General features: G+C 42.8%; 1 pseudogene; it reads right to left on the bottom strand.

Moving 5' to 3' along the window:
- Positions 1 to 8,256: 8,256 nt before the first annotated feature.
- LOC139539306 (splicing factor 3B subunit 3-like) overlaps positions 8,257 to 14,154 on the bottom strand; it is a 46,952-nt pseudogene continuing 41,054 nt past the window's right edge.

Here is a 14,154-nt window from a genome sequence, read left to right on the forward strand (position 1 = left end):
CAGATCCTCTCAAGCTCTGTCAGGTTGGATGGGTAGCATCACTGCACAGCTATTTTCAGGTCTCTCCAAAGATGTTCAATTGGGTTCAAGACCGGGCTCTGGCTGGGCCACTCAAGGACATTCAGAGACTTGTCCCAAAGCCACTCCTGCATTGTCTAGGCTGTGTGCTTAGGGTCATTGTCTGTGGTCCTAAGTGCTCTAGAACAGGTTTTTGTCAAGGATCTCTCTGTACTTTGCTCCGTTCATCTTTCTCTCAATCCTGAATAGTCTCCCAGGCCCTGCAACTAAAAAACATCCCCAAAGCATGATGCTGCCACCACCATGCTTCACCGTATGGATGGTGCCAGGTTTTCTCCAGACGTGACGCTTGGTATTCAGGCCAAAGAGTTCAATTTTGGTTTCATCATACCAGAGAATCTTGTTTCTCATGGTCGGAGTCCTTTAGGTGCCTTTTGGCAAACTTCAAGTGGACTGTCATGTGCCTTTTACCGAGGAGTGGCTTTCATCTAGCCATACCATAAAGGCCAGATTGGTGGAGTGCTGCAGAGATGGTTGTCCTTCTGGAAGGTTCTCCCATCTCCACAGAGGAACTCTGGAGCTCTATGAGAATGACCATTGGGTTCTTGGACACCTCCTTGCCCTTCTCCCCCAATTGCTCAGTTTGGCCAGGCAGCCAGCTCTAGGAAGAGTCTTGGTTGTTCCAAACGTATTCAATTTAAGAATGATGGAGGCCACTGTGTTCTTTGGGACCTTCAATGCTGCAGAAACGTTTTTGTACCTTTCCCCAGATCTGTGCCTCGATACAATCTGTCCGGAGCTCTACGGATAATTCCTTTGACCTCATGGTTTGGTTTTTGCTCTGACATGCACTGTCAACTGTGGGACATTTTATAGACAGGCATGTTCCTTTTCAAAACATTTCCAAACAAGGAATTTACCACAGGTGGACTCCGATCAAGTTGTAGAAACATCAAGGATGATCAATGAAAACAGGATGCACCTGAGCTCAATTTCGAGTCTCATAGCAAAGGGTCTGAATACTTATGTAAATAAGGTATTTCTGTTTTTTTTTATTGTTTTTTTTATATATTTGCAAAAATATGTAAAAACCTGTTTTTCGCTTTGTCATTATGGGGTATTGTGTGTAGATTGATGAGGATAAACAAATATTTTAGCAATTTTAGAATAAGGCTGTAACATAACAGAATGTGGAAAAATTATTAATACTTTCTGAATGCACTGTAGTCGTGGCCAAAAGTATTGAAAATGACACAAATATTAATATTCACTAAGTTTGCTGCTTCAGTGTCTTTAGATATTTTTGTCAGATGTTACTATGGAATACTGAAGTATAATTACAAGCATTTCATAAGTGTCAAAGGCTTTTATTGACAATTACATGAAGTTGATGCAAAGAGTCAATATTTGCAGTGTTGACCTTTCTTTTTCAAGACCTCTGCAATCCGCCCTGGCATGCTGTCAATTAACTTCTGGGCCACATCCTTACTGATGGCAGCCCATTCTTGCATAATCAATGCTTGGAGTTTGTCAGAATTTGTGAGTTTATGTTTGTCCACCCGCCTCTTGAGGATTGACCACAAGTTCTCAATGGGATTAAGGTCTGGGGAGTTTCTTGGCTATGGACCCAAAATATCGATGTTTTGTTCCCCGAGCCAATTAGTTATCACTTTTGCCTTATGGCAAGGTGCTCCATCATGCTGGAAAAGGCAATGTTCGTCACCAAACTGTTACTGGATGGTTGGGAGAAGTTGCTCTCAGAGGATGTGTTGGTACCATTCTTTATTCATGGCTGTGTTCTTAGGCAAAATTGTGAGTGAGCCCACTCCCTTTGCTGAGAAGCAACCCCACACATGAATGGTCTCAGGATGCTTTACTGTTGGCATGACACAGGACTGATGGTAGCGCTCACCTTGTCTTCTCCGGACAAGCTTTTTTCTGGATGCCCCAAACAATCGGAAAGGGGATTCATCAGAGAAAATGACTTTACCCCAGTCCTCAACAGTCCAATCCCTGTACCTTTTACAGAATATCAGTCTGTCCCTGATCTTTTTCCTGGAGAGAAGTGGCTTCTTTGCTCCCCTTCTTGACACCAGGCCATCCTCCAAAAGTCTTCGCCTCACTGTGCATGCAGATACACTCACACCTGCCTGCTGCCATTCCTGAGCAAGCTCTGTACTGGTGGTGCCCCGATCCCGCTGCTGAATCAACTTTAGGAGACGGTCCTGGCGCTTGCTGGACTTTCTTGGGCGCCCTGAAGCCTTCTTCACAACAATTTAACTGCTCTCCTTGAAGTTCTCGATGATCCGATAAATGGTTGATTTAGGTGAAATCTTACTGGCAGCAATATCCTTTCCTGTGAAGCCCTTTTTGTGCAAAGCAATGATGACGGCATGTGTTTCCTTGCAGGTAACCATTGTTGACAGAGGAAGAACAATGATTCCAAGCACCACCCTCCTTTTGAAGCTTCCAGTCTGTTATTCGAACTCAATCAGCATGACAGAGTGATCTCCAGCCTTGTCCTCGTCAACACTCACACCTGTGTTAACGAGAGAATCACTGACATGATGTCAGCTGATCCTTTTGTGTCAGGGCTGAAATGCAGTGGAAATGTTTTTGGGGGATTCAGTTCATTTGCATGGCAAAGAGGGACTTTGCAATTAATTGCAATTCATCTGATCACTCTTCTTAACATTCTGGAGTATATGCAAATTGCCATCATACAAACTGAGGCAGCAGACTTTATGAAAATGTATATTTGTGTCATTCTCAAAACTTTTGTCCACGACTGTACATGATTACATTGTGCATGTTAATTTATACAGTAATTCATATTCAACATGTCTTCAACTGGGATTTGATCTCACTACCTCTTGGTTCACAGCATTCCAATTGTCCTGCTACGCCACCATGTCTGTATCAATAACTGATGTCATCTGTATTGCTACACTTTGCACTTCGAAGTAAATCTCAGCTCTGTTAAAAGTACACTAAAAAACTGTGATTAAGGAGTAACATTAAAACAAAGTAATTTGCCCCACTAACATTAGACAACTATACAGAAATAAATGGTACAGTTAGGGTACCAAATTATCCCACCTCAAACACACGTGGATCATTATGGATTCTTTGGCCTTTATCCCGCGGTAGTGAGTTGGGCAGGAATGACAAGATCTGGCAAATAATACAGTACCTCAATGGCTTCAGGAGTGGTTAGTTGGTTTTAGTCAAATTTCTAAAGCTGAATGTTGCAGTTTAAGGAATATTCAGTTATTGGCTGAAATTAATTTGCCCTCTGACCCAAGTCCATTCATTATTATAATCCGTTAGTTAGCTGTAAGATCAAAGTCTAGTCATAATTAGAATTTAATAAATGTCATCATCACACTAGTAGGAGTGGGTAGCTAACAGTCTTAAAGTGACATCATCACCCCCTTGTTTCCTTCCCATCATTTGCTCTGTGTGAAAACATGCTGGTGAAAGCAAACACATCGGATACATAATATTGTTTTATTTTATGTTTTCACATCAAGATCAATGAAAATCAAGGAGAGGAAGCCCCTTTAGACAATTGAGATGCACCCTCATTTGAGATTTCAGGCAGCGGGCCAAGAGACATTCTCTTGACATCATCTGCTAGTCCAGACTAACTGACATCAGGGAAGTCCCAGAAGATGGAGACCAATGACTCTCCAGTCATGGAAATGTCCACCTTCAGCATCCTTACACCCTCAAAATAGGGGCAGGGTCTAAGTGGAACGACCCTGGTGCTCAGTAGTGTAGTTAGTCTTCTAATGTTTGAATTATTGCTTGCAGTTACAACATCAGGAAGTTTGAATCAAATTAAGTTACTTTAGAACACATTGAAGTAAATAAGAAGACATATTATAACCTATTGAACTGAAGAAATGTCTGAGACAGCTTATGAAGTACAACTTTTTATTTCCAAAAATGCATGCATTTGTGCATATTTGGTAAGTCTTTCCCTGGCCAGCAGAAATGATGTTTTAACATAATCTTGAGAGTACACAATGACATGGCACAGATCTGGTGAAGGGTACAAAAACATTTCTGCAGCATTGAAGGTCCCCAAGAAGACAGTGGCCTCCATCATTCTTAAATGGAATACGTTTGGAACAACTAAAACTCTTCCTAGAGGTGGCCGCCTGGCCAAACTGAGCAATCGGGGGAGAAGGGCCTTGGTCAGGGAAGTGACCAAGAACCCGATGGTCACTCTGACAGAGCTCCAGAGTTCCTCTGTGGAGTTGGGAGAACCTTCCAGAAGGACAACCATCTCTGCAGCACTTCACCAATCTGACCGTTATGGTAGAGTGGCCAGACTGTGCCTTTTACTGAGGAGTGGGTTCAAAGACAGCCCGCTTGGAGTTTGCCAAAAGGCACCTAAAGGACTCTCAGAACATGAGAAATAAGATTGGTCTGATGAAACTAAGATTCAACTCTTTGGCCTGAATGCCAAGTGTCACATCTGGAGGAAACCTGGCACTATCCCTACGGTGAAGCATGGTGGTGGCAGCATCATACTGTGGGCATGTTTTTTAGCGGCAGGGAGACTAGTCAGGATCAAGGAAAAGATGAATGGAGCAAAATACAGAGATTCTTCATGAAAATCTTCTCCAGAGCACTCAGGACCTCAGACTGTGGCGAAGTTTCATCTTCCAACAGGACAACAACCATAAGCACACAGCCAAGACAACGCAGGAGTGGCTTCGGGACAAGTCTCTGAATGTCAGTGAATGGCCCAGCCAGAGCCCGGACTTGAACATCTCTGGAGAGACCTGAAAATAGCTGTACAATTACGCTCCCCCATCCAACCTGACAGAGCTTGAGAGGATCTGCAGAGAAGAATGGGAGAAACTCCCAAAATACAAGTGTGTTAATCTTGTAGCGTCATACCCAAGAAGAATCAAGGCTGTAATCGCTGCCTAAGGGGCATCAACAAAGTACTCAGTGAAGGTTCTGAATACTTGAGATATGTATTTTTATACATTTGCAAAAATGTATAAAAACCTGTTTTTGCTTTGTCACTATGGGGTATTGTGTGTAGATTGTTAAGGGATTTTTTAAAATCCATTTTAAAATAAAACTTGAACATAACAACATTTGGAAAAAGTAATGGGGTCTGAATACTTTCTTAATGCATTGTACGTTCCTGGCAATCTCACCAACCTCAAGAATGGCACAACACAAACCTCAACAATGGCATGATAGTATAATGTTCTGCTGTTGAATGGCACGTTGAAATGAAAAGGAGAAGTGACTCAGCATAACCCACTGCTAAATCGATGTCAGTATAGTTGTTGGGCATCAGTGCCTTATCTGGAAATATAAAAGATGATATTTGAATGTCCTAATAATACACGTCACAACATTGACGAATTGCCTTAGTAACACCCACATTGATAATCAAGTTTAAAAAATGTTTTTTAAGTCACATGCTCTCACATTTGCATTTTATCTGACCTCATGACAATAGGTCTGTGTCGGTAAAATGAATTATGCTAGAAATGTCGGTTGAGACGCTTTAATGCGCAAATATTTATTTAATAACCATCATATTGAAGTAAACTTGTAGTCGAGGTGACATGTAGTCTTCCCACTATAGCCGTATTTGGACGGGATTACTTTTACTGGGGGAGTTCAGGTAATGTAATTATGTACACAAGCACAAAACACATCTGTAATCTGCCATGTCAGTAATTTTTACATGGCAGGAGAGTTTTGGCAAACTCCAAAGTCCTCTGATAATACTAGTCCAGTGCAAATATACATCCCTATGGTTTGAGAGAAATGCCTGAGTTTGACAGGTGTTTTTCGCGGTTTGAACAAGAAAACAATAACTGAATCAATAAATTGAGGCAAAGTGCTGCGCATATCCTATATATGAATAGTCTACATGTATCAACTTTCAGTGAAGATCACCTCTACCTTACCTGTCACCCTAGACCCACTTCAATCTGCTTATGATGCCATCAATTTGCTTATAATCCACAGACGATGCCATCGCACTGCACACTGCCCTGTCCCATCTGAACAAGAGGAATACCTATGTTAGAATGCTGTTCATTGACTATAGCTCAGCATTCAACACCATAGTACCCTCCAAGCTCATCATTAAGCTTGAGGCCCTGGGTCTTAATCCCGCCCTGTGTAACTGGGTCCTGGACTTCCTGACGGGCCGCCCCTAGGTGGCAAAGGTAGAAAACAACACCTCCACTTCGCCGATCCTCAACACTGGGGCTCGTGCTCAGCCCCCTCCTGTACTCCCTGTTCACCCATGACTGCATGGCCACACACGTCTAAACTCAATCATTGAGTTTGCAGACAGTAGTAGGCTTGATTACCAACAATGACCAGACAGCCTACAGGGAGGAGGTGAGGGCTCTGGGAGTGTGGTGCCAAGAATATAACCTCTCACTCAACGTCAACAAAACGAGATGATCGTGGACTTCAGGAAACAGCAAAGGGAGCACCCCTCTATCCACATCGACGGGACCGCAGTGGAGAAGGTGGAAAGCTTCAAGTTCCTCGGCGTACACATCCCTGACAAACTGGAATAGTCCACCCACACAGACAGTGTGGTGAAGACAGCGCGTCTTCAACCTCAGGAGACTGAAGAAATTTGGCTTGGCACCTAAAACCCTCAAAGTTTTACAAATGCACAATTGAGAACATCCTGTTGGGCTGTATCACCGCCTGGTACGGCAACTGCACCGCCCGCAACCACAAGACTCTCCAGAGGGTGGTGCGGTCTGCCAAACGCATCACTGGGGACAAACGACCAGCCCTCCAGGACACCTACAGCATCCGATGTCACAGGAATGCCAAAAAGATCATCAAGGACAACAACCACCCGAGCCACTGCCTGTTCATCCCTCTATCATCCACAATGCCAGGTCAGTACATGTGCATCAAAGCTGGAACTGAGAGACTGAAAAAACAGCTTCTATATCAAGGCCATCAGACTGTTAAATAGCCATCACTAGCACAATAGAGCAAGGGGGGGGCAAAGTACAGCCCACGGGCCATATCCGGCCCGGCGGGCACTTCAATCCAGCCCGCGAGACATTACCCCTTTATTGTCCCCAATATCATGGTATCCAATTGGTAGTTCCCGAGTGGGCTCCTGAGTGGCGCAGCGGTCTATGGCACTGCATCTCAGTGCAAGAGGCATCACTGCTGTCCCTGGTTTGAATCCAGGCTGCATCACATCTGGCCGTGATTGGGAGTCCCATAGGGTGACGCACAATTGGCTCACTGTTGTCCGGGGTAGGCCGTCATTGTAAATAAGAATTTGTTCTTAACTGACTTGCCTAGTTAAATAAAGGTACATTTTTATTTTTTTAAGTTAGTCTTGTCCCATCGCTGCAACTCCCGTACGGACTCGGCAGAGGTGACGCTCGAGAGCCGTGTGTCCTCTGAAACACGACCCAGCCAAGCCGCACTGCTTAACAGAATGCCCGCTTAACTCGGAAGCCAGCCACATCAATGTATCATCCCTGCAAATTGATTTTAACAATTTGTCCTCCACAAAAATGGGGCCCTCTTGGATTTCAAAATCCCGATGTGGCCCTCGAACCAAAAAGTTTGCCCACCCCTGCATTAGAGGCTGCTGCCTACAGTATACACACTACTGTTCAAAACTTTGGGGTCAGTTATATATACACACACACAACCATTCAAAACTTTGGGATCACTTAGAAATGTCCTTGTTTTTGAAAGAAAAGCACCATTTGTCCATTAAAGTTACATCAAATTGATCAGAAACAGTGTAGACATTGTTAATGTTGTAAATGACTATTATAGCTGGAAACGGCTGATGTTTTATGGAATATCTACATAGGCGTACAGAGGCCCATTATCAGCAACCATCACTACTGCGTTCCAATGGCACGTTGTGTTAGCTAATCCAAGTTTATAATTTTAAAAGGCTAATTGATCATTAGAAAACTCTTTTGCAATTATGTTAGCACAGCTGAAAACTGTTGTCCTGATTAAAGAAGCAATAAACCTGGCCTTCTTTAGACTAGTTGAGTATCTGGAGCATCAGCATTTGTGGGTTCAATAACAGGCTCAAAATGGCCAGAAACAGAGACCTTCTGAAACTCGTTCTGAGAAATGAAGGCTATTCCATGCATTCAGATAGACCAGAGTGGGCACACTCGCTATATAACGTAAACATTTTTTGTGAGAAAACCATCAGTAGTTGAAAATGCAATAGAATCCCATTAAAAAAATGTTTGGGGGACATGGGAATTTAATCGCAAAGGTATTTTTTTGTGCACCATCATGCACAGGCTTTTATCTGCAACAAGTCAATTTGATGGAAACATCTTTGGTGGGAAACTGCACATTATTTTGGAGGATTTTAAAATATTCACATGAAAATCTTGCCAATTGGATGGAAACCTAGCTACTGTAGGTTGTGAAAGTATATTTTTTTGTGTGACATTACGACCAGCTGTTTTTATGGACAAGATAGTTAAATGGAAACACCCTAGCAGGCGGTTGTCACATTTTTTATGCAAACTTTCTAAAAAGAATTGAATTTAAAAAACACTAGGCTAGTTAATGGGAACATAGCTATAGTGACACAGACAAGGCAGTACTTTATTTACAAAATAGCCTGCTCCCCTTTTCCCATGACTAATATGGAATGGTGTCTCATCTAGTGTGGTGATTGTGGTTGTTATTAGAAGTTTACAGGACTATTAAGGGGAAAAAGGTTCACCATCCAGCTGTATTACTTGCTATTGTACACAATCCTGTAATCTTGTACAATAGATGTGGACAATTTGTCCAGCAAGGAATATACCTTTTAAGCCCATAAAAAAAGAGCTGTTTGAGAATCCAAAATCTTTTTAGGATTAAAATTGACATCAAAAAGAAAACAAAGTCCTTTTCATTTGTGGCACTCAATTACAGCAAAAAGACTCAAAATGGATCGTTTCAAAAACAGTTGAACTAATTATATCAAAGGGTTTACTAGGCCATGCGTCACACGCATTAAAACCCAATCAATGCTCCTGTATGCGTCGATAGCACTGATGATATACACATGATACATTCTAAAGAATCCAGCTAGGTTTAAATGGCATCCTATGAGTGAAAACCACAGGGTAAATATTCACCATAGATTATTATTAGTATTATAGTATTTATAGGCCTAACAAACAAATCAGGGCCTAAAGGACAAATCTGAGCACCTACAGATGAAGACTTCGAGAAATTTGTTCTGCCGACTTCTCGTCAGCTCCCACCTCCTCTTCATGTTAACACAGCGGAACAGGTGTGCTGCTGATTTCCACCACGCAGCACAGTCTCAACATGTCAGTTGTTGTAAATGACAGTTTGTGAGTGTATTTGTGCATGTACAGAACACGAGGGTTCTAGAAGGCATAACGTGTGCGGATGTCCTCCAGCTTCTTTGAGACCTCAGGTGGTGTACGGTCCAGCTCTTCAGCAACACTCTTCTGCTTGTGGGGGTCCATGGAGTTGAACTGCTCACACAGATCTCCATCTATCACATTCTGCAGACACACAGATAGACAGGACAGAGGAAGAAGATCAGATACAGTTGGCATACTGTCTGGATGGCCAAAGAACAAGGCTTCTGATTTATTTCTGCTATCATGTTCGACACAGACTTAATTCACAGCATGTCTAATGATCTTGCCAAATGTACTGGACTTGGAAAGAGCCCCCCCCACACACACACACACACACAACAGTTGGTTCTTGGCATAACATTTCACCCAGTGGATTTGGTACCAGACACCATTTGTAAACATAGTGGTGTCCTCTGTACACATTCCATTTACATGCTGAGGAATTAGTAGCAGGGAGTATAATGTGTGGCTTTCTTTGTCCCACCATCCTATGGAAATAGTAAGTCATCTTAAATAAGTTAGTACCCACCTTTACAGGGAAGTAGTAGGAGCGGAAGCTGAGGTGGTCCCTCCCACACAGAGGGGGGAACTCTGAGCGCATGTGCATCCCTAAGGGCTGAAAGAAGTCATGGTCCTGAGGACAGATAAGAGGCACACCATAGATTAATAAGTGCCATCAATATATCAAAACATTCACATACATTATATTAAGTCAAATGGTTCAGGAATGAATGAGAAAAAGACGAGGGATGATCTGTGTATATGCTGACATCAGAGATGTTTAAGCTCTCTTCATTGGTTTGTCAGAGAAGAGACATGACATCACTTCAACAACATAGCCATAGCCTATTAAATTACTAGAGGGGCTATGTCATCAACCTTCAAAGTTCCAGAATGGGATGAAAATGGCAGCCATATTGGTCAGGGACAAATCCAAACCACTCTAATAGGAATTAATGGCAGTAGAGGCATAAATCCTGATTTCACTAAAAGGAAAATAAAATGCATGTGATAACAGAAATTGTGTAATAGAATTGTCAACCTAAAATAGTCATAATTATAAATACAGTTTATAAAGGTTTGATACAAATAGCATCTAAAATATATGTAAACAAATTACAAATGTCAAAAGTGTTGTTGTCTTGGAAAGCTGTGGGTACCATTATATGGTACAATATCAGTACTTGTTGCATTACAACTTGTCGAAGTCCTATCATCAACTGATTTCAGCCAGGCTGTGGATTGAATTTATTGTTTGAATGGAATATGTTGGCAGTTAATTAGAAAAATGTATGGAAGCATTCCTCAAACTGTCTGGCTAGCTAGCTAACAAACATACGGTGCTGATAAATTCATCAAATTCATTATTTTACACAATATCTTATCACAGCACTGGCAAACCATGGTTGACCAACTCCCTGACCTAGATCCCATCATAAGAAGGTTCATGTACATTCTAGTATTCTAATTCCTTATTCTATGAACATAACTCCCCTGTTTTCAAGTTCTGCCAATGAAGACAGTTCTCAATACAGATGATGTGTACTTTAGGTCTTTAACTTCTTTGGGGTCGGGGGCAGTATTTTCACGTCCGGATGAAAAGCATGCCCAGAGTAAACGGCCTGCTACAAACCCATAAAAGCTAGAATATGCATATTATTAGTATATTTGGATAGAAAACACTCTGAAGTTTCTAAAACTGTTTGAATGATGTCTGTGAGTATAACAGAACTCATATGGCAGGCAAAAACCTGAGAAAAAATCCAACCAGGAAGTGGGAAATCTGAGGTTGGTCGATTTTCAACTCAGCTGGTCGATCTTAAACCTTGATAAAATCTTTTAACAGAGTGATTAATTTGATCTATATTTCTGCTTTTTGTGAATCCTCTCTTTGGCTGGAAAAATGGCTGTGTTATTCTGTGAATAGGCACTCACCTAACATAATCGTTTGGTTTGCTTTTGTTGTAAAGCCTTTTTGAAATCGGACACTGTGGCTGGATTTACAACAAGTGTATCTTTAAAATGGTGTAAAATGCATGTATGTTTGAGGAATTTTAATTATGGGATTTCTGTTGTTTTGAATTTGGCACCCTGCAGTTTCACTGGCTGTTGAAGAGGTGGGACGCTACCGTCTCACGTACCCTAGAGAGGTTAATGAATGTGTGTGTGTGTGTGTGTCAGGTACCTCATGGGAAGTGAAGGGCACCAGGATGCCGACGCCTCCAGACAGTGTTGTGTAGACCAGAGACTCTGAGCCGCCGGGTATCAGTGTGGTCTTCTGCAGTGACAGCACAGTCTCCCCGATGTGGTAGTTCATGATCACTTCAGCCTGACACAGAACAAGAGACATGGTACAGGGTCAGACAGACATGGCCATTACAGAAACATTCTTACTCACTTCACACTCCCCACCCAGAAAACACTGCTTACATGCACCCTTTTTACCACTTGCCCATAATAAGTCAAAGTGGAGGGAATTTCCCACTGACTACCTAAAAAAAAAGATTACTCCTAAAAACAGTTGCTTCCAATAAACAGCTAATGGAAAACAGCATGTTAAACAGCAGGTCTGTTATAGGCCGGGTCTGGGATGAGGCAAACCACAACACCACCAAGACAAACTCTGATCCAGAGAGACAAACAGACAGAGTTCTTAATAAGACAAAAGCAGAGTTCCCCTGAGATCCTGTCTTTACAGAGCTGTGATGCTGTGACAGGGGAACAGAAAGACTATACCTTCTGAGAGGCTCCGTTCAGCAGACCCCTATCCCACAACGCCTGGTTCCCAGTTGGGTCCTCATCCACGTCGTCACTGGAGTTGGGGGGCAAACGCACCTAAGAAGGTACAAAGTGTAAGTACTATCATCTCCCGCAATAAAAGCCTTCAATATGTTTGTGGCATCATTGAAATATCATCAACTAGATCAAACTGTTAATGTGAGGCGTCTACAGAAAAGGTACAAAACAGTATAACACCCAACATCATTGTCAGAAAGGAACAATAAAGAGCGACCACATACAATGCTGATGTTGCCAAACTTGTCAGCTGAAGCCATGGTGTCGTAGTCCAGCAGGCAGGCGGTGGTGACCCAGCGAGGATGGGTGTTGTCGGCAGAGATGATCAGCTGATTCTCGCTACGCTTGTAGCGCACCCAGAACAGACTGTACGTCAGTCACTATGACCTGCTGACCGATGGTGTGGATGCCAGTCACCAGGTTGGGGACATGCTGGAAACGAGACAGATGACATCATTAAACAACTAAATATCAGTCATCAACTGACCTACTACTGCCATATGGATTTTATTTGAAAGGTGTGGAACCTAAACAAGAGGTTGACCATGGTAAAATGTCCTCTGGTACAATGCATAATAAGGTGGCCTTTTATCCTTGCTTTTGAAAGGAGATTCTTACATAGCAATCATCTTCCCAATCACTAATAATTCAAGTGGTTACCTTGATTACTTTGAGACCTTAACCTAAAGTTAGTATTTAGGTTAGTCTTCCAGCAGATACTTCCTCTTTGTCAACATTGTAACATGTAAGACTAGCAAACTTCAGGATCTATTGGTAATTGAGTGTGAAACCAAAAACATACCAGGGATAAAATCAAAACACAGTAGAGTCCCTCTCTCCCTCCCCCTATATATACACATACATTTTTTTTTTGCATCTAACTTTCAACTGAGCCAACACTGGAGGTGAAGAACTCAGGACTGAGGTGTGTGTGTGTGAGAAAGAGACGTCAGTCTCCCCGTCTCACCTTGTTCTCACACTTGCGCAGCAGCTTCTTCTTGCCCAGGTCGTAGATGCGCAGCAGTTTGCCAACGCCCACCAGCACACGGCCCTGGAACGGAGCGATGGCCAGAGAAACGTTCTCCACTGGAGTCTGACAATCAAAACAACATTCATTTATAGGGATGTAACAACCCACCAATACGTATCAGTCCCTGTTATAAATGTACAAGATACACTACATAGCCAAAAGGATATGGACACCTGCTCCTCGAACATCTCACTCCAAAATCATGGGCATTAATATGGAGTTGGTCCCCCCTTTGCTGCTAAAACAGCCTCCACTCATCTGGGAAGGCTTTTCACTAGATGTTGGAACATTGCTACGGGGACTTGCTTCCAATCAGCCACAGGGGCATTAGTAAGGTCGGGCCTTCCCCAAACTGTTGCCAAAAGTTGGAAGCACAGGATCGTCTAGAATGTCATTGTATGCTGTAGCTAAAGATTCAATGAAAAAACAGCTCCAGACCATTATTCCTCCTCCACCAAACTTTACAGTTGGCACTGTGCATTCGGGCAGGTAGCTTTCTCCTGGCATCTGCCAAACCCAGAGTCATCCGTCGGACTGCCAAATGTTGAAGCGTGATTCATCACTCCAGAGAACACATTTCCTCTGCTCCAGAGTCCAATGGTGGCGAGCTTTACACCACTCCAGCCGACACTTTGGCATTGCGCATAGTGATCTCAGGCTTGTGTGCGTGCGGCTGCTCGGCCATGGAAACCCATTTCATCAAGCTCCAGACGAACAGTCCTTGTGTTGATATTTCTTCCAGAGGCAGTTTGGAACTCAGTATTGAGTGTTGCAACCCGAGGATAGAACTTTTACGCGCTACAGCATTCCGCGATCCCGTTCTATTAACTTGAATGGCCTACCACTTCGCGGCACAGCCGTTGTTGCCCCTAGACGTTTCCACGTCACAAGAACAGCACCTAA

Source organism: Salvelinus alpinus, chromosome 15, assembly GCF_045679555.1.
Source record: "Salvelinus alpinus chromosome 15, SLU_Salpinus.1, whole genome shotgun sequence".
NCBI classification, from domain to species: Eukaryota; Metazoa; Chordata; class Actinopteri; order Salmoniformes; family Salmonidae; genus Salvelinus; species Salvelinus alpinus.